Raw genomic sequence first — 21,741 nt, 5'->3', positions numbered from 1 at the left:
CCCCCCGCTTCTCTATGGGATTCTTCCGGGTGGAGACGCCCACCTGGCCCGGTTGGGCTGTTGGCACGAAAGGCAGCTCTCTCTTGGCAGGCCTAATGGCCACAGGCCGCGGAGCCAGCGGAGATCCAGGCCCGATCTAGGGGAGAAGCAGAGGTGGGTTAAGGGCAGGGACTTCTCTCGGGGGTCCTGAGAGGGGGGTGGCAGAGTTTCCTCGTCTCCTTATAATAATAATAATAATATGATGGCATTTATTAAGTGCTTACTATGTGCAAATCACTGTTCTAAGCGCTAGGGGAGGGTACCAGGTGATCAGGTTGTCCCACGGGGGACTCACAGTTTTAATCCCCATTTTACAGGTGAGGGAACTGAGGCCCAGAAAAGTGAACACAGCTGACACTTGGTGGAGCCGGGGCTTGAACCCATGACCTCCGACTCCAAAGCCCGGGCTCTTTCCACTAAGCCACGCTGCTTCTCTATGCCCTGTCCGCCGCCATCCTCCAAACCCCTACGCATTTCCAGAGCACCACATCCCATCCCTGGGGCGGGCAGGTGGGTTCCAGAGAACCACGCGCCTCTTGGTGTATTCGTTCAATCATATTTATTGAGCGCTTACCGTGTGCGGACCGCTGGACTAAACACTTGGGAAGTACAAGTTGGCAACACATAGAGACGGTCCCTACCCAACAACGGGCTCAACAGAGAAGCAGCGTGACTCGGTGGAAAGAGCCCAGGCTTTGGAGTCCGAGGTCATGGGTTCTAAACCCGCCTCCGCCACTGTCAGCTGTGTGACTTTGGACAAGTCACTTCACTTCTCTGTGCCTCTGTTACCACCACTGTCAGCTGTGTGACTTTGGGCAAGTCACTTCACTTCTCTGGGCCTCCGTTATCGCCACTGTCAGCTGTGTGACTTTGGGCAAGTCACTTCACTTCTCTGGGCCTCCGTTACCGCCACTGTCAGCTGTGTGACTTTGGGCAAGTCACTTCACTTCTCTGGGCCTCCGTTACCTCATCTGTAAAATGGGGATGAAGACTGTGAGCCCCATGTGGGACAACCTGATGACCTTGTATCCCCCCCCCCCCCAGCACTTAGAACAGTGCCTTGCACATAGTAAGCACTTAATAAATGCCATCATTATTATTATTATTATTAACGGGCTCACATGCACTCAATACAGTGTTGGCACATGGTAAATCTGGTATTTGTTAAGCGCTTACTATGTGCCAGGCACCGTATGAAGCGCCGGGGTGGATACTAGCAAATCGGGTTGGACACAGTCCCTGTCCCACGTGGGGCTCCCGATCTCAATCCCCATTGGACAGATGAGGGAACCGAGGCCCAGAGAAGTGAAGTGACTTGTCCAAGGTCACACGGCATTGATCGACTCTTGAAAGCAGTGGGGGTGGGCTTTTTTGGAGTTTGGTCCCCGAGTCCTGGTGGACCAAAATCCTGGGGTCCGCTCAGACTGAAGCACCTAGAAACCAGCAGCGATACAATGCGCAGACACACACACCCCACACATACATATTGTTAAGTAGTTATATTGTATTCTACCAAGTGCTCTGCACATGATAAGCGCTCAATAAATATGACTGACTGACACACACACACTTCCAGACAGATCGCACATACACACTTTCCCTGACACGGACACACCTCTGCTTGCCCCTGCTGAACAAATAAATGCCCAAATAGTGAACAGGGGTGGGGAGGAGGGGGAGAGAGAGGAAGGAAGGGGAAATAATAATAATGGCATTAATTAAGCGCTTACTATGTGCAAAGCACTGTTCTAAGAGCTGGGGAGATTACAAGGTAATCAGGTTGTCCCACGGGGGGCTCGCGGTCTTCATCCCCATTTGACAGATGAGGGAACGGAGGCTCAGAGAAGTGAAGTGACTCTCCCAAAGTCACACAGCCGATAAGTGGCGGAGCCAGGATTTGAACCCATGACCTCTGACTCCAAAGCCCGGGCTCTTTCCACTGAGCCACGCTGCTTCTCAAGGCAGAGGTGGTTGCCCAGAGGGCAGGGCTGAGCTCAGGCAGAGCGGCAAGGACCATCAGAATTCCCAGATCTTCTTTCCTGCTTCCTCCTCTCTCTGCCTGTCCATCCATCCATCCATCCATCCATCCATCCGTCCATCCCTTCACCCATCCATCCATCCTCCCATCTATCTATCCCCTGATCTTCCGAGACCCACCAGAGATCTAATCAATCAATCAATCAATCATATTTATTGAGCGCTTACTGTGTGCAGAGCACTGTACTAAGCGCTTGGGAAGTCCAAGTTGGCAACATATAGAGATGGTCCCGACCCAACAGTGGGCTCACAGTCTAGAAAGGGGAGACAGAGAACAAAACAAAGCATATTAACAAAATAAAATAAATAGAATAGAATAGAAATGTACAAGTAAAATAAATAGAGTAATAAATACATATAAACATATATATATACACACATATATATGTATATATATACACATATATACACACACATACATGTATATGTACATATATACACACATATATATGTATATATACATATATACACACACATAAAAATAATAATAATGGTATTTGTCAAGCACTTACTATATGCAAAGCACTCTCCTAAGCGCTGATAATAATGGCATTTAACAAGCACTTACTAAGTGCAAAGCACTGTTCTAAGCGCTGGGGAAGTTACAAGGTGATCAGGTTTTCCCACGGGGGGGTGCTCACAGTCTTAATCCCCATTTTACAGACGAAGTAACTGAGGCCCAGAGAAGTGAAGTGACTTGCCCAAAGTCACCCAGCTGACAATCGGCGGAGCCGGGGTTTGAACCCATGACCTCTGACTCCAAAGCCCGGGCTCCTTCCACTGAGCCATGCTGAGACTGTGAGCCCGTTGTTGGGCAGGGACCGTCTCTCCATGTTGCCGACTTGGACTTCCCAAGCGCTTAGTACGGTGCTCTGCACACAGTAAGCGCTCAATAAATACGATTGAATGAATGAAATGAATCTAGAGAGAGGGAAGGGGCCAGAGGCCAGAGACCAGGGTAGATTTGGGGATTACTACTGCCCGTATTATCTTTGTCCAGAAACGCTCTGGGCATATTACTCCCCTCCTCAAAAATCTCCAGTGGCTACCAATCAATCTGCGCATCAGGCAGAAACTCCTCACCCTGGGCTTCCAGGCCGTCCATCCCCTCACCCCCTCCTACCTCACCCTACTTCTCTCCTTCTCCAGCCCAGCCCGCACCCTCCGCTCCTCTGCCACCGCTAATCTCCTCCCCGTACCTCCTTCTCACCTGTCCCGCCATCGACCCCAGGCCCACGTCCTCCCCCGGGCCTGGAATGCCCTGCTCCCTCCGTCCATCCGCCAAGCTCGCTCTCTTCCTCCCTTCAAGGCCCTGCTGAGAGCTCACCTCCTCCAGGAGGCCTTCCCACACTGAGCCCCTTCCTTCCTCTCCCCCTCATCCCCCTCTCCATCCCCCCCATCTTACCTCCTTCCCTTCCCCACAGCGTCTGTATATATGTATATATGTTTGTACATATTTATTACTCTATTTATTTATTTTACTTGTACATATCTATTCTATTTATTTTATTTTGTTAGTATGCTTGGTTTTGTTCTCTGTTTCCCCCTTTTAGACTGTGAGCCCACTGTTGGGTAGGGACCGTCTCTGTATGTTGCCAACTTGGACTTCCCAAGCGCTTAGTACAGTGCTCTGCACACAGTAAGCACTCAATAAATACGATTGATGATGATGATGATTTGGGGCCCAGAAAGCAGACCTCATCCTCCACCCCAAAGCCCTTTCAATCCAATCCCTTGGCTCCACTCCGATCCCGTTCCCTCCCACCCCAGCCATCGCCTCTATTTGACCACCCCGTCCTCCTTCTTCCACTCCCTCTCAGATCCCACTACTTCTCCTCTGCCCTACCGCTCAGGGGGACAAGGTAGGGACCGTCTCTCTATGTTGCCAACTTGTCCTTCCCAAGCGCTTAGTACAGTGCTCTGCACACAGCAAGCGCTCAATAAATATGACAATGAATGAATGAATAGGGCAGCGAATAGGGTTGGGTATAAGCCGGCTGGCCTAGTGGAAAAAACACAGGCCTGAGACTCAGAGGGCCTGGGTTCTAATCCGGCTTCACTACTTCCCGGCTGTGCAACCTAAAGCAAGGCACATGGCTCTCTGTACTTCAGTTACCTCATCTATGAAATAATAATAATAATACTAATGGTATTTGTTAAGCGCTTCCTACGTGCAAAGCACTGTTCTAAGCACTGGGGAGGTAATAAGGTGATCAGTTTGTCCCATGGGGGGCTCACAGTCTTCATCCCCATTTTCCAGATGAGGGAACTGAGGCCCAGAGAAGTGAAGTGACTTGCCCAAAGTCACCCAGCTGGCAATGCCGGGATTTGAACCCATGACCTCTGACTCCAAAGCCTGGGCTTTTTCCCCTGAGCCACGCTGCTTCTCTAATGAGGATTCTTAATGAGGATTAAGACAGTGAGCCTCATATGGGACAGGGACTATGTCCAACCTGATTAGCTTGTATCCACCCCAGAGCTTAGTACAGTGCCTGGCACATAGTAAGCACTTAATTCATTCATTCATCCAGTCTTATTTATCGAGCGCTTACTGTGTGCAGAGCACTGTACTAAGCGCTTGGGAAATACAAGGTGGCAACATATAGAGACGGTCCCTACCCAACAACGGGCTCACAGTCTAGAAATAAATACCATTTAAAAAAAAAAAGGTCGCTTCCCATCTCTGGGCTCTGGTTACCTCATCTGTAAAATGGGGATCCAATACTTGTTCTCTCTCCCTCTTAGACTGTGAGCCCCACGTTGTGCAGGGACACTGTGTCCCATCTGCCAGCGCTTAGCACAGTCCTCGTCACATAGTGTTTATGTTTGTACGTATTTATTACTCTATTTTTTATTTTACTTGTACATATTCCATTTATTTTATTTTGTTAATATATTTTGTTTTGTTCTCTGTCTCCCCCTTCTAGACTGTGAGTCCACTGTTCGGTAGGGACCGTCTCTATAGGTTGCCAACTTGAACTTCCCAAGCGCTTAGTACAGTGCTCTGCACACAGTAAGCGCTCAATAAATACGATTGATTGACTGATTGATTTAATAAATACCACCAGAATTCCTATGACTCAGGGTATACCCCTTAGGGGACCCAGAAGGCATCTCCAACATTTGGAGAAGCAGCGTGGCTCAGTGGAAAGAGCCCGGGCTCTGGAGTCAGAGGTCGAGGGTTCAAATCCCGACTCCGCCACTTGCCAGCTGTGTGACTTTGGGCAAGTCACTTCGCTTCTCTGGGCCTCAGTTCCCTCACCTGTAAAATGGGGATTAAGACTGTGAGCCCCCCGTGGGACAACCTGATAATAATAATAATAATAATAATAATAATAATAATAATAATGGCATTTACTAGGTGCTTACTATGTGCAAAGCACTGTTCTAAGCGCTGGGGAGGTTACAAGGTGATCAGGTTGTCCCACGGGGGGCTCACAGTCTTCATCCCCATAATAATAATAATAATGGCATTTATTTAGCGCTATAAATAATCACAAATAAATAAATAATAAATAAAGCAAGGCACATGACTCTCTGTATTTCAGTCACCTCATCTATGAAATAATAATAATAATAATGATTATTATTAACCTCCCCAGCACTTAGAACAGTGCTTTGCACATAGTAAGCGCTCAATAAATACCATTATAAAAAAAAAAAATTCAGTCCCCATGTCCCGAACAGAGAATCTGGGCATTCTGACTGGGGAAGGGGAGGAGCAGGGAGGGAGACGTGTGTGTTTGGACATGTGTGAAGATGTGTGTCTATCATGTGGGTCTGTGTCTGTTTCTCTTTGGGTCCCGGAGTAAGCGCGTGTTTCCGAGAGTGTGTTTGAGAATGTGTGTGTGTGTGAGAGTGTAGATGTGCCAATGTGTTTGTGTCCCTGCGTGTGTGTGCACCCCGGGTTACAGGAAAGTAGGTCAGGGGCCAGGGGTGAGCCAGAGGACAAGTGGAAAAACCCAGCTCCTTCCCCAAGTTGGCAGCGTCACCGAGGGCACCGCATTGGCGGCCGAGGCCTACTCTTCCCCCCGGGGACCCCATTTGGGGTTCCGGGCAGCCGGCACGTCCCGCCGGAGCCGGGGGCCGCCCCTCTGCCCACGGGAGGACTGTCCGGGCGGAGAGATGGCCAGCAGACTGCAATGCCCCTGGCCTCTGCCGCCCAGAAGCCCAAGCAGCGGCTCAGGCCCCAGTCTGGTCCCCAGCCCATGCCAGTCCCGGTGGTGGCTAGCCCCGACCTCCTCAGGGGACACAAACGCGTCCCCCCCTCCGGGCCACCTTGGCCTGTCTTGTCTGTTTCACCACTTCCCCTGGCTGGCAGACGGGCAGGCAGGCCGGCCCTCCTTGGCCTAGTTGTGACGGAGACACCCGGGGCGGCTGAGGAGCGTTGGGTTCTGCTGACCCCAGGACGGCCTCCCGTGCCCTCCTGCCCACCCTCCTCTCCGCTGCAAGTGAGCCCGCTGTTGGGTAGGGACCGTCTCTCTATGTTGCCAACTTGGACTTCCCAAGCGCTTAGTCCAGTGCTCTGCACACAGTAAGCGCTCAATAAATACGATTGATTGATTTTGGGGGTGCGGGGCCCGAGCGGCTTTCTCCACCGGGCCACTCACTGCCCCAGAACTACCAGCGTGGGGTCCCCCCAGGACCCTTCCATCCTCCGTCCCCCGCGGCTCTTGGGTCCCAGGAGGTCCCTCCCTCCCCAGACAGAGAGGATAATGACAAATTCCTCGCACCCAATCAATCAATCAATCGTATTTATTGAGCGCTTACTGTGTGCAGAGCACTGGACTAAGCGCTTGGGAAGTACAAGTTGGCAACATATAGAGACGGTCCCTACCCAACATCGGGCTCACAGTCTAAAACAGGGAGACAGAGAACAAAACCAAACATACTAACAAAATAAAATAAATAGAATAGATATGTACAAGTAAAATAAATAAATAGAGTAATAAATATGTACAAACATATATACATGTGCTGTGGGGAAGGGAAGGAGGTAAGATGGGGGGGGATGGAGAGAGGGACAAGGGGGAGAGGAAGGAAGGGACGCAAAGTGATCAGGTTGTCCCACGTGGGGCTCACAGTCTTAATCCCCATTTTACAGATGAGGTAACTGAGGCTCAGAGAAGTTAAGTGACTTGCCCAAGGTCACACAGCAGACATGTGGCGGGGCCGGGATTCGAACCCATGACCCCTGACTCCAAAGCCCGTGCTCTTTCCACTGAGCCATGCTGCTTCTCTGTTGGGTAGTACAACAGAGTACTTCTCTGTAGTCCAGTGCTCTGCACACAGTAAGCGCTCAATAAATACGATTGATCGATTTTGGGGGTGCGGGGCCCGAGCAGCTTTCTCCAGCAGGCCACTCACTGCCCCAGAACTACCAGCGTGGGTTCCCCCCAGGACCCTTCCATCCTCCGTCCCCCGCGGCTCTTGGGTCCCAGGAGGTCCCTCCCTCCCTCCCCAGATGGAGAGGAAAATGACAAATTCCTCACACCCAATCAATCAATCAATCGTATTTATTGAGCGCTTACTGTGTGCAGAGCACTGGACTAAGCGCTTGGGAAGTACAAGTTGGCAACATATAGAGACAGTCCCTACCCAACAGTGGGCTCACAGTCTAAAAGGGGGAAACAGAGAACAAAACCAAACGTACTAACAAAATAAAATAAATAGAATAGATATGTACAAGTAAAATAGAGTAATAAATATGTACAAACATATATACATGTGCTGTGGGAAAGGGAAGGAGGTAAGATGTGGGGGATTAAGAGGGGGACGAGGGGGAGAGGAAGGAAGGGATACAAAGTGATCAGGTTGTCCCACGTGGGGCTCACAGTCTTAATCCCCATTTTACAGATGAGGTAACAGGCTCAGAGAAGTTAAGTGACTTGCCCAAGGTCACACAGCAGACATGTGGCGGGGCCGGGACTCGAACCCAGGGATTAAGAGGGGGACGAGGGGGAGAGGAAGGAAGGGATACAAAGTGATCAGGTTGTCCCACGTGGGGCTCACAGTCTTAATCCCCATTTTACAGATGAGGTAACTGAGGCTCAGAGAAGTTAAGTGACTTGCCCAAGGTCACACAGCAGACATGTGGCTGGGCCGGGATTCGAACCCCTGACCCCTGACTCCAAAGCCCGCGCTCTTTCCACTGAGCCACGCTGCTTCTCTGTTGGGTAGTACAACAGAGTACTTCTCTGTAGTACAGTGCTCTGCACACAGTAAGCGCTCAATAAATACGATTGATCGATTTTGGGGGTGCGGGGCCTGAGCGGCTTTCTCCAGCGGGCCACTCACTGCCCCAGAACTACCAGCGTGGGGTCCCCCCAGGACCCTTCCATCCTCCGTCCCCCGCGGCTCTTGGGTCCCAGGAGGTCCCTCCCTCCCTCCCCAGATGGAGAGAAAAATGACAAATTCCTTGCACCCAATCAATCAATCGTATTTATTGAGCGCTTACTGTGTGCAAAGCACTGTACTAAGCGCTTGGGAAGTACAAGTTGGAAACATATAGAGATGGTCCCTACCCAACAGTGGGCTCACAGTCTAAAAGGGGGAGACAGAGAACAAAACCAAACATACTAACTAAATAAAATAAATAGAATAGATATGTACAAGTAAAATAAATAAATAAATAGAGTAATAAATATGTACAAACATATATACATATATACAGGGACATTTCATGTATATATACCCAGACATTTCCCTCCCTTTGTGGGGTGGCTGGGGCGCTCAGGGTTGGTGCACTGGGGAACCTAGAACTTCACACGGGGCAGTGGTGGGAGTGTGTGTGTGTATAGGAATGGTGGCACCATCTAAATCACCTTGGCACTTGCCCCAGCTTAATAATAATGATAATGGCATTTATTAAGCGCTTACTATGTGCAAAGCACTGTTCTAAGGTTACAAGGTGATCAGGTTGTCCCACGGGGGGCTCACAGTCTTAACCCCCATTTTCCAGATGAGGGAACTGAGGCCCAGAGAAGTTGTGACTTATGTTGCCAATTTGTACTTCCCAAGCGCTTGGTACAGTGCTCTGAACACAGTAAGCGCTCAATAAATACCCCTTCCCTTCCCCACAGCACCTGTATATATGTATATATGTTTGTACATATTTATTACTCTATTTATTTTACTTGTACATATCTATTCTATTTATTTTATTTTGTTAGTACGTTTGGTTTTGTTCTCTGTCTCCCCCTTTTAGGCTGTGAGCCCACTGTTGGGTAGGGACTGTCTCTAGATGTTGCCAATTTGTACTTCCCAAGCGCTTAGTACAGTGCTCTGCACACAGTAAGCGCTCAATAAATACGATTGATGATGATGATGATGAATAAATACGATTGATTGGGACTTTCCTCCCTTCGGGGCCCTACTGAGAGCTCACCTCCTCCAGGAGGCCTTCCCAGACTAAGCCCCTTCCTTCCTCTCCCCCTCGTCCCCCTCTCCATCCCCCCGTCTTGCCTCCTTCCCTTCCCCACAGCACCTGTATATATGTATATATGTTTGTACATATTTATTACTCTATTTTACTTGTACATATCTATTCTATTACTAGACTGTGAGCCCACTGTTGGGTAGGGATTGTCTCTATGTGTTGCCAACTTGTACTTCCCAAGCGCTTAGTACAGTGCTCTGCACACAGTAAGCGCTCAATAAATACGATTGATTGATTGATTGATTGATTGCCCAAAGTCACCCAGATGACAGGTGGCGGAGCCGGGGTTCGGACCCATGACCTCCGACTCCAAAGCCCGGGCTCTTTCCACTGAGCCACGCTGCTTCTCTAGAGCACAGTTCCCCACCTCGGGGGGCAGGACCCCCAAGACGTCGGCCACCTTTCCCCCGGGCGAGGCCAGGCCACCTGACTGGCAGGCTGCGGGGCAGAGACTCAGGGGGTCAAGAGGCCGGGTCCAGGGTGGCTGGTTGCCAACCTGGACTTCCCAAGCGCTTAGTACAGTGCTCTGCACACAGTAAGCGCTCGATAAATACGATTGAACAAGTGAACGAATGGGGGCCGGAGGGGCCTGCGATGGTAGGCCCGGGGGCAGCGGGCGCGTGGGGTTTTTCGCTGCACAATTTCCATCTCTTATCTGGGACAATTATTTCCGCAAGCGGCTCGTTCCAGTGGAAACTCTGCCTTCCGCTGCGTCGACAAGATTCCCGGCCCGATTGCCGCTCCAGGTAACGGCGGCGGGTTCGGGAGGCCTTGCCGGCCCCTCCCGGGGGGTCGGGGGCACGGAGGAGGACAAGGCCGCGGCTGGAGAAAGGGTGCGTGGGGTAGCTACGGAATAAGAGGGGTTGCTATTTGTCTTAGCAAGAAGGCTATGGTGAACCTGTCTATGTGTTTTGTATTGTTGTCTGTCTCAATCAATCAATCAATCGTATTTATTGAGCGCTTACTGTGTGCAGAGCACTGGACCAAGCGCTTGGGAAGTACAAGTTGGCAACATATCTCCCCCCTTCTAAGTAATAATAATAATAATAATGATGGCACTTATTAAGCGCTTACTATGTGGAAAGCACTGTTCTAAGCGCTGGTGGGGATACAAGGTCATGAGGTTGTCCCACGTGGGGCTCACAGTCTTCATCCCCATTTTACAGATGAGGGAACTGAGGCCCAGAGAAGTGAAGTGACTTGCCCAAAGTCACACAGCTGACAAGTGGCGGAGCAATAATTATGTTGCCAATTTGTACTTCCCAAGCGCTTAGTACAGTGCTCTGCACATAGTAAGCGCTCAATAAATACGATTGATGATGATAATAATGGCATTTATTAAGCACTTACTATGGGCAGAGCACTGTTCTAAGCACTGGGGAGGTTACAAGATGATCAGATGGTCCCTCGTGGGGCTCACGGTCTTAATCCCCATTTGACAGGTGAGGTCCCCAGAGAAGTGAAGTGACTTGCCCAAAGTCACCCAGCTGACAAGTGGCGGAGCCGGGATTTGAACCCCTGACCTCTGACTCCCAAGCCCGGGCTCTGTCCACAAGACACAAGATAACAAGATAATAAGGTTGGACACGGTCTTTGTCCCACAAAGGGCTCACAGTCATGATCCCCATTTTACAGATGCAGTAACTGAGGCCCAGTGAATAATAATAATAATAATAATGATGGTATTTATTAATAATAATAATAATGATGGCATTTGTTAAGCACTTACTATGTACAAAGCACTGTTCTAAGCACTAGGGAGGTAACAAGGTGATCAGGTTGTCCCACAGGGGGCTCACAGTCTTAATTCCCATTTTACAGATGAGGTAACTGAGGCACAGACAAGTTGAGTGACTTGCCCAAAGTCACACAGCTGACAATTGGCGGAGCCAGGATTTGAACCCATGACCTCTGACTCCAAAGCCCGGGCTCTTTCCACTGAGCCACGCTGCTTCTCGATGCATTTGTTAAGCGCTCACTAGGTGCCAGGCACTGTATGAAGTGCTGGGGTAGATACAAAGTAATGATGATGATGATGGCATTTATTAAGCGCTTACTATGTGCAAAGCACTGCTCTAAGCGCTGGGGAGGTTACAAGGTGATGAGGTTGTCCCACGGGGGGCTCACAGTCTTAATCCCCATTTTCCAGATGAGGGAACTGAGGCCCAGAGGAGTGAAGTGACTTGCCCAAGGTCACACAGCTGACAAATGGCAGAGCCGGGATATGAACCCATGACCTCTGACTCCAAAGCCTGGAGTCTTTCCACTGAGCCACGCTGCTTCTCTATGTAATCAGGTTGGAAACACTCCCTGTCCCACCAGGGGCTCCCAGTTTCAATCCCCATTTTCCAGATGAGGGAACTGAGGCCCAGAGGAGTGAAGTGACTTGCCCAAGGTCACACAGCTGACAAATGGCAGAGCCGGGATATGAACCCACGACCTCTGACTCCAAAGCCTGGAGTCTTTCCACTGAGCCACGCTGCTTCTCTATGTAATCAGGTTGGGCACAGTCCCTGTCCCACCCAGGGCTCCCAGTTTCAATCCCCATTTTCCAGATGAGGGAACTGAGGCCCAGAGGAGTGAAGTGACTTGCCCAAGGTCACACAGCTGACAAACGGCAGAGCCGGGATATGATCCCGTGACCTCTGGCTCCAAAGCCTGGAGTCTTTCCACTGAGCCACGCTGCTTCTCTATGTAATCAGGTTGGACACACTCCCTGTCCCACCCGGGGCTCCCAGTTTCAATCCCCATTTTCCAGATGAGGGAACTGAGGCCCAGAGGAGTGAAGTGACTTGCCCAAGGTCACACAGCTGACAAACGGCAGAGCCGGGATATGATCCCGTGACCTCTGGCTCCAAAGCCTGGAGTCTTTCCACTGAGCCACGCTGCTTCTCCATGTAATCAGGTTGGACACAGTCCCTGTCCCACCCGGGGCTCCCAGTTTCAATCCCCATTTTCCAGATGAGGGAACTGAGGCCCAGAGAAGCAAAGTGACTTACCCAAGGTCACGCGGCAGACACGTGGCAGAGCCGGGATTAGTACCCATGAGCTTCTGATTCCCAGGCCCAGGCTCTAACCACTCTGCACGTTGCCCCAGCCCCTTCCTGCAGATCTCCGGGCACCCCAAACCGGGAAAACCGGAGGCGGGGGGCAGCGTCCTGGGATCCCCAGGGGCGGATGCGAGCCGGAATCGGGGTCAGCCGGACCCTGAGCGGGTGGCTCCAGTGCGGCCTGGCTGTCCGGCCCAGGAATGCAGGCCCCGGGGGACGGCCGCAGATGGTGGGCTGGGGGCGGGGGGGACAGATGGACGGGGGGCAGGATCCCCTCGCCTCCCCCCTACCCTCTTTGGCCAAAGCAAACACGCCTGTCTGCTGAGCCGGGGCAGGGCGGCCCCGTCTACCGCAGGATCCGGCCACCGGGAATGCAGCCGGCCTTCCCTTCCTCCTCCTTTCCGCCCCCCATCCCGCGACTCGGCAGTGAGGCGCGGATTCCCCTGCCGAGGACTCGCGGAAAGGGCACCGGTGGCACGGCCTCCTGTCACCCACCTTGCAACTGCTCTGCCAGAGACCCTCCAGCCTCCACCAGTCCCCCCTGCCACCTCGGCCTAAATCCCCCGCCGCCCGCCCTCGCTCAGCTCCTTGTCCCAAGCAGTGGCCAGTCCGCTGCCCTCGACGGACACGTGCCCCCCGGATGCCCGCCCACCTGCCTCTGGCTGGCATGAACTGGGAGCTCTTCCCAGGAAACAGGGCCAGGGTGGAGGGGGAAGGCGGACAAGCCAGGAGGTGCCTCAACTTCCCTTTTGGGTCAGCGCCCCCCCAAAAACTGCCCGCTGGGGTGCCACCCGCCCGGGGTGGGCGTGAAAAAGTCCTGGAGATGCCAAGTCCCGAAGGGCCCGGGACAGCCGTGCCCACGGTGAGGCCAGCAAAACTTTGGCCGTATTACGGTGCCAGGCCTGGAGTTGGCTCTGAGCTGGGCTGGGCGCTGCAAGGCTCGAGGCTGGGGCACACAGAGGCGTTGAAAGAAGCAGCGTGGCTTAGTGGGAAAGAGCCTGGGCTTTGGAGTCAGAGGTCATGGGTTCAAATCCCGGCTCCGCCAATTGTCAGCTGGGTGACTCTGGGCAAGTCACGTCACTTCTCTGGGACTCAGTGACCTCATCTGGAAAATGGGGATGAAGACCGTGAGCCCCCCTGATCACCTTGTAACCTCCCCAGCGCTTGGAACAGTGCTTTGGACATAGTAAGCACGTAATAAATGCTATCATTATTATTATTATTATTATTATTTCTGGGTCTGAAGCCCCCGCTCCTCTTACCCTCAGAATTAGTAGCAGAGGCGACTATTATGAGAGCAGGGTACCACTCTTCAATCCGTCCTCTGGACCAAAAGCTCCTTGAGGGATGGTGAGCCCATTGTTGGGTAGGGACCGTCTCTATATGTTGCCAACTTGTACTTCCCAAGCGCTTAGTCCAGTGCTCTGCACACAGTAAGCGCTCAATAAATATGACTGTGACTTTGTGGGAGCTGTGTGACTTTGGGCAAGTCACTTCAATTTTCTGTGCCTCAGTTCCCTCATCTGTAAAATGGGGATGAAGACTGTGAGCCCCCCGTGGGACAACCTGATCACCTTGTAACCTCCCCAGCGCTTAGAACAGTGCTTTGCACATAGTAAGCGCTTAATAAATGCCATTATTATTATTATTATTGAATGAATAAATAAATAAATACAATTGAATGAATGAATGAATGAAGGCCCTGGAGAAGCAGTATGGCCTAGTGAATAGAGCCCGGGCCTGAGAGTCAGAAGGTCATGAGTTCCAATCCCAGCTCCGCCACTTGTCTGCTGGGTGACCTTGGGCAAGTCACTTGACTTCTCTGGACCTCAGTTCCCTCACCGGTAAAATGGAAATTAAGACTGTGAGCCCTGAGTAGGATGGGGACTGTGTCCAACCCAATTATCTTGTAACTACCCCTGCCCTTAGAACAGGGTCTGGCACATAGTAAGCACTTCCCAGATATTATTATTATTATTATTATTATTATTATTATTATCATACCTACCAGCTGTGCTCTACTGGGGAAGCAGCGTGGCTCAGTGGAAAGAGCCCGGGCTTTGGAGTCAGAGGTCAGGGGTTCAAATCCCAGCTCTGCCAATTGACAGCTGTGTGACTTTGGGCAAGTCACTTCACTTCTCTGGGCCTCAGTTCCCTCATCTGTAAAATGGGGATTAAGACTGAGAGCCCCAGGTGGGACAACCTGATCACCTTGTATCCTCCCAGCGCTTAGAACAGTGCTTTGCACATAGTAAGTGCTTAACGAATACCATTATTATTATTAATAATGTATTGGGATCTCGGGCCCCAGCCACTGCGGGACATGGCTGACCTGGGTGACCCAGGTGGTTAAGCTATAATAACAGTGATGGTGTTTGTTAAGCTCTTACTATGTGTCAAGCTAGGGTAGATTCAAGCTAATTGGGGCTCACGGTCTTAATCCCCATTTTACAGATGAGGTAACTGAGGCCTGGAGAAGTGAAGTGGCAAGGAGCAGAGCCAGGATTAGAACCCAGGTCCTTGGGACTCCTGGGCCCGTGCTCTATCCACTAGCTATGTCCTACCAGCTCCCCTGGACCCACGCACAGATATAGGAAGCCACCCAGCCCCGTCCCCCGCCCCCTCCCCACTCTCCCCCAAGACCTGAAAAACAATTCTGCTCCCAGGCCCGCCACACTGGGGTTTGAAGTTTAACAGGGGAAAAGAGAAAATTCCTCCAGGCAAACTGTTTTCCTCCCAACTTTGAAAACAGCAGGTCGGGGCGCTGGGCCGGTGGGGTGGCGGGCCCGGGCCCTCCGGGGCCCACCCCTTCCCAGGTCCGGAAGCTGTTCTCATCTGCGTGTGGGTGCAGGGGCCCTCACTGGACTTGGAGCCTTCCTCTCTGATCTCCCAACCTCCTGTCTCTCCTCACTTCAGTCTATACTTCACTCTGCTGCCCGGATTATCTTTGTGCAGAAATGCTCTGGGCACCTTACTCCCCTCCTCAAAAATCTCCAGTGGCTGCCTGTCAACCTACTAATCAAGCAAAAACTCCTCACTCTCGGCTTCAAGGCCGTCCATCCCCTCGCCCCCTCCTCCCTCACCTCCCTTCTCTCCTTCTCCAGCCCAGCCCGCACCCTCCGCTCCTCTGCCCACTGTGCCTCGTTCTCGCCCGTCCCGCCGTCGACCCCCGGCCCACGTCCTCCCCCTGGACCAGAATGCCCTCCCTCCACACATCTCCACACATTATTTATTTATTTTACTTGTACATTTCAATCCTATTTATTTTATTTTGTTGGTATGTTTGGTTCTGTTCTCTGTCTCCCCCTTTTAGACTGTGAGCCCACTGTTGGGTAGGGACTGTCTCTATGTGTTGCCAATTTGTACTTCCCAAGCGCTTAGTACAGTGCTCTGCACATAGTAAGCGCTCAATAAATACGATTGATTGATTGATTGATTGATCTGCCAAGCTCGCTCTCTTCCTCCTCTTCCTCCTTCTTCCAGACTGTGAGCCCACTGTTGGGTAGGGACTGTCTCTATATGTTGCCAACTTGTACTTCCCAAGCGCTTAGTACAGTGCTCTGCACACAGTAAGCGCTCAATAAATACGATCGATTGATTGATTCCTCCCTTCAAAGCCCTACTGAGAGCTCACCTCCTCCAGGAGGCTTTCCCAGACTGAGCCCCCTTTTTCCTCTCCTCCTCCCCATCCCCCCCCCCACCTCCTTCCCCTCCCCACTGCACCTGTATATGTAATAATGGCATTTGTTAAGTGCTTACTATGTGCAAAGCACTGTTCTAAGCGCTGGGGGGGATGCAAGGTGATCGGGTTGTCCCACGTGGGGCTCACAATCTTAATCCCCATTTTACAGATGAGGGAACTGAGGCTCCCTCAGTTCCCTCAGTCACTTGGGCAAGTGACTTGCCCAAGGTCACACAGCAGACATGTGGCACAGCCGGGATTCGAACCCATGACCTCTGACTCCCAAGCCCAGGCTCTTTCCACTGAGCCACGCTACCTGTATATATGTTTGTCCCGATTTATTACTCTACTTATTTTACTTGTGCATATTTGCTATTCTATTTGGTTAATGATGTGCAGATAGCTGTAATTCTATTTCTTCTGACGATTTTGACACCTGCCTACGTGTTTTGTTTTGTCGTCCGTCTCCCCCTTCTAGACTGGGAGCCCGTTGTTGGGTAGGGACCGGCTCTATCTGTTGCCGACTTGTGCTTCCCAAGTGCTTAGTACAGTGCTCTGCACACAGTAAGCGCTCAATAAATATGATTGAATGAATGAATGGGGGTGGGACAGCAGTGCCAGCAGGCCCAGGTGGACCTCGACGACTCTGAGGAGCCCATACCCCCAGTCCCTGGATCCCTGGGATCAATCAATCGTATTTATTGAGCGCTTACTATGTGGAGAGCACTGTACTAAGCGCTTGGGAAGTACAAACTGGCAACATATTATAATAATAATGGGATGCCCTGCCTCGGCTCTGTCTTCCCCTCATTGTGCAGGAAGTCCCCCTCTCACCATTGGCCTAAAGGAATTTTGGAGAGAAGATCCCAGAACGAAGGCCTTTGGGAACGGAGGATTCAGGGAAACAGCGTCGTTTCTGGCCTCAGTGACCTCTCACTTCCTTCCCCTTCTGTCCCAATCCTATTCCCAGCACCTCTGGACTGAGGGAAACCCACCCTTCCCAAAAGCCCCCCTCCCCATCTCTCCTCTTCTTCCCGCCACCTCTGCCCAAGGAGGACATTATTAACAAGAGAAGCAGCGTGGCTCAGTGGAAAGAGCCCAGGCTTTGGAGTCGGAGGTCATGGGTTCAAATCCCAGCTCCGCCAACCGTCAGCTGTGTGACTCTGGGCAAGTCACTTCACTTCTCTGGGCCTCAGTGACCTCATCTGAAAAATGGGGGTTAAGACTGTGAGCCCCATGTGGGACAACCTGATCACCTTGTATCCTCCCCGGCGCTTAGAACAGTGCTTTGCACATAGTAAGTGCTTAACAAATCAATCAATCGTATTTATTGAGCACTTACTGTGTGCAGAGCATGTACTAAGCGCTTGGGAAGTACAAGTTGGCAACATATAGAGACAGTCCCTACCCAACAGTGGGCTCACAGTCTAAAAGGCCATTATTATTATGGCACTTAATGCCATTTATTAAGCGCTGACTATGGGTCAAGCACTGTTCTAAGCGCTGGAGCAATAATAATGATAATAATAATAATAATAATAATAATAATAATAATGATGGTATATGTTAAGCGCTTACTATGTGTGAAGCACTGTTCTAAGCGCTGGGGAGGTTCCAAGGTGATCAGGTTGTCCCACAGGGGGCTCACAGTCTTAATCCCCATTTTACAGCTGAGGTAACTGAGGTCCAGAGAAGTGAAGTGACTCGCCCAGAGTCACACAGCTGACAGTTGGCGGAGCCGGGATTTGAACCCATGACCTCTGACTCCAAAGCCCGGGCTCTTTCCACTGAGCCACGCTGCTTCTCCGTATATACAAGTTGATCAGGTCGGACACCATCCCTGTTCCATACGGGGCTCGCATTCGAAGTAGGAGAGAACAGGTATTATTATTATTACTATGGCATTAGGAGAGAACAGTTATCATTATTATTATTATTATTATTATTATTATTATTATTATGGCATTTTTTTAAGCACCTACTATGTGTCAAGCACTGTTCTTAGGGCTGCGGTAGCTACAAGTTCATCAGGTTGGACCCAGTCCCTGTGGCTCCCAGCCTAAAATGGTTCTATCATTGGTTCCAAAACAGAGACAGCTACTACACACCTCCGCCCCCAACATCCCTGCTCCCCAAATCCAACCACCTCCACCACTCTGTTGCTTAGAATCACTCCCTGCCCCCAGCCCCAATCCGGTTGCCCCTCCTGCCGACAGGCCAGAAAAGTATATAATAATAATAATAATAATAATAATGATAATAATGGCATTTATTAAGCACTTATTATATCATCGTCATCATCAATCGTACTTATTGAGCGCTTACTATGTGCAGAGCACTGTACTAAGTGCTTGGGAAGTACAAATTGGCAACATCTAGAGACAGTCCCTACCCAACAGTGGGCTCACAGTCTAAAAGGGGGAGACAGAGAACAAAACCAAACATACTAACAAAATAAAATAAATAGAATAGACATGTACAAGTAAAATCAATCAATAAATAAATAGAGTAGTAAATAGTACAAACATATATGCATACATACAGGTGCTGTGGGAAAGGGAAGGAGGTACGCTGGGGAGGTTACAAGGTGATCATGTCACAACTTCTCGGAGCCTCCGTTACCTCATCTGTAGAATGGGAATGATAACTGTGAGCCCCATGCGGGACAACCTGATCACCTTGTATCCCCCCAGCGCTTAGAACAGTGCTTTGCACATAGTAAGCGCTTAACAAATGCCTTCATTATTATTATTATTATTATTATGTTGTCCCATGGGGGGCTCACAGTCTTAATCCCCATTTTCCAGATGAGGTCACTGAGGCCCCGAGAAGTGAAGTGACTTGCCCAAAGTCACCCAGCTGACAAGTGGCGGAGCCGGGATTTGAACCCCTGACCTCTGACTCCAAAGCCCGGGCTCTTTCCACTGAGCCACGCCGCTTCCCCGAGTCTCTGGTCTATGGTCTCTGAGACGGGAAGCTAAGGGGGAGAGCTTGGGGTCTGGGGAGGCCTGGGGTCTGAGCGGGAGATTTCCCAAGTGCTTAGTACAGTGCTCTGCACACAGTAAGTGCTCAATAAATACGACTGAATGAATGAGATGATCCCAGGGGGAGGTGGAGCCCAGACCCCTGAACCCAGCTCTAATGAGGCAGTTCAGAACCTCCTACCGGGCTTTCCGTGATCCCGGCCCACACCTCCTTCTCCTCAGGTCTGGATTTGGGGGCCTGAAATGGCCATGACACCTCAAGGGAAGGAGTCAGAAGCCCAGAGAGAGAGAGAGAGAGGGGCTTCTAGGGTGGCCAATCCCCCCAAGGTCAGAGGGCACCTGGGGGGTGGGGTTCCGTGGTGCTGGACCCCACTGGAGCAGGCCGAAGGCTACTGCCCAGCCTTGGCCCGTGGCCCAGCCCCACGTACGTACCCCGTCCGCTTTTCCAGGTGGGGCCTGCCATCCGGGCCTGGAATGCCCCCAATCCCTCTGCCCATCCGCCAAGCTCGCTCTCTTCCTCCCTTCAAGGCCCTACTGAGAGCTCACCTCCTCCAGGAGGCCTTCCCAGACTGAGCCCCTTCCTTCCTCTCCCCCTCGTTCCCCTCTCCATCCCCCCCATCTTACCTCCTTCCCTTCCCCACAGCACCTGTATATATGTTTGTACATATTTATTACTCTATTTATTTTACTTGTACATATCTATTCTATTTATTTTATTTTGTTAGTATGTTTGGTTTTGTCTCCCCCTTTTAGACTGTGAGCCCACTGTTGGGTAGGGGCTGTCTCTATATGTTGCCAATTTGTACTTCCCAAGCGCTTAGTCCAGTGCCCTGCACACAGTAAGCGCTCAATAAATATGATTGATGATGATGATCCGGGCACAGCACGGAGCATCCTGCCTCAGTATTCCCGCTGGACTAACTCTGGGCACTGATTAGGGGGAGATCTCCTGGCCCAGGGGAGGACCAAATGGTTGCCCCCAGGGTCCAGCAATCAATCAATCGTATTTATTGAGCACTTACTGTGTGCCAAGCACTGTACTAAGCGCTTGGGAAGTCCAAGGTGGCAACATATAGAGACGGTCCCTACCCAACAGTGGGCTCACAGTCTAGAAGAAGCCCTTTTGAGGAGGAAGCGGGGGGCCTCTCGGCCGGACCCAGCTCATTCGAGAAAATCAAACACCCTGGGCCCGGGGCAGGCAGGCTGGGAGCGGGGGGCGGCGGGATAGGTGTCCTCCGGAGGGGGCCAGGAGGAATAGGCGGGTGGAAATCAATCAATCAATCAATCGTATTTATTGAGTGCTTACTGTGTGCAGAGCACTGTACTAAGCGCTTGGGAAGTACAAGTCGGCAACAGATAGAGACAGTCCCTACCCAACAGCGGGCTCACAGTCTAGAAGCGGGAGACAGAGAGCAAAACCAAACATACTAACAAAATAAAATAAATAGAATAGATATGTACAAGATAAATGAATAAATAAATAAATAGAGTAAAAAAATATGTACAAACATATATACATATATACAGGTGCTGTGGGGAAGGGAAGGAGGTAAGATGGGGGGGATGGAGAGGGGGACGAGGGGGAGAGGAAGGAAGGGGCTCAGTCTGGAAAGGCCTCCTGGAAAGAGGTCTGGAGTTGGCGTGGGTTGGTGTGACTTACTCTGCAGCTCACGGAGGCCGTCTGCCCAGCGAGCGGGAGCCAGCTGTTTTCCAGCACGGCCTATGGGTAGAACCCGGGTCTCGGAGTCTGAAGGACTTGGGTTCTAATTCCAGCTCTGCCACCTGTCAGCTGTGTGACCTCGGGCAAATCATTTAATTTTTCTATGCCTCAGTTCCCTCATCTGTAAAATGGGGATTAAGGCTGTGAGCCCCATGTGGGACAGGGACTGTGTCCCAGCTGATTTGCTTGTAACCCCTCCAGTGATTAGTATAGTTCCTGTCACATAGTAAGTGCTTAAATACCAGTGTTATCATTATATTTTTCCTAACTTGTTTGCCATCACCTGTACATATGTATATATGTTTGTACATGTTTATTACCCTATTTATTTATTTATTTTACTTGCACATATCTATTCTATTTATTTTATTTTGTTAGTATGTTTGGTTTTGTTCTCTGTCTCCCCCTTTTAGACTGTGAGCCCACTGTTGGGTAGGGACTGTCTCGACACGTTGCTAATTTGTACTTCCCAAGCACTTAGTACAGTGCTCTGCACATAATAAGCGCTCAATAAATACGATTGATGATGATCAGCCTAATCTGCCAACACTTCCCGGTGCCCACTGTGGAGGGTGGGGGTCATCTCCGGTCCAGTTCCCCGTCCACCTCCCTCTGGACTTTCCTTGACCACTCCCCAACCTGTCCCATCCCAGGGCTCTTTGGCAGAGCAGGAACAGGGTAAAGGGAAGAGTCCCGGGGCCGGTGAGGAGCGTCAATTAAACACCACTCTTCCTTGTCCCTTCATCCAGCTTGGGAAAACGGACCTGCCCTTCCAGGAAAGCCAGGCTGCT

At 51.0% G+C, this 21,741-nt stretch overlaps 1 protein-coding gene across 2 annotated transcripts in view; it reads right to left on the bottom strand.

Moving 5' to 3' along the window:
- Window positions 1-21,741, bottom strand: part of VDR (vitamin D receptor) — a 52,407-nt gene that overhangs the window by 20,269 nt on the left and 10,397 nt on the right. For both annotated transcript variants that reach the window (XM_038752539.1, XM_038752541.1), the window contains exon 3: window positions 44-136. The gene's annotated coding sequence lies outside the window, so the exon portion shown is untranslated. The remainder of the gene's footprint in view (window positions 1-43; window positions 137-21,741) is intronic.

This window comes from Tachyglossus aculeatus, chromosome 10 (assembly GCF_015852505.1).
Source record: "Tachyglossus aculeatus isolate mTacAcu1 chromosome 10, mTacAcu1.pri, whole genome shotgun sequence".
Lineage (NCBI taxonomy): Eukaryota > Metazoa > Chordata > Mammalia > Monotremata > Tachyglossidae > Tachyglossus > Tachyglossus aculeatus.
The sequence above is the reverse complement of the archived record's forward strand: the minus strand, read 5'-3'. Positions and strand labels throughout refer to the sequence as shown.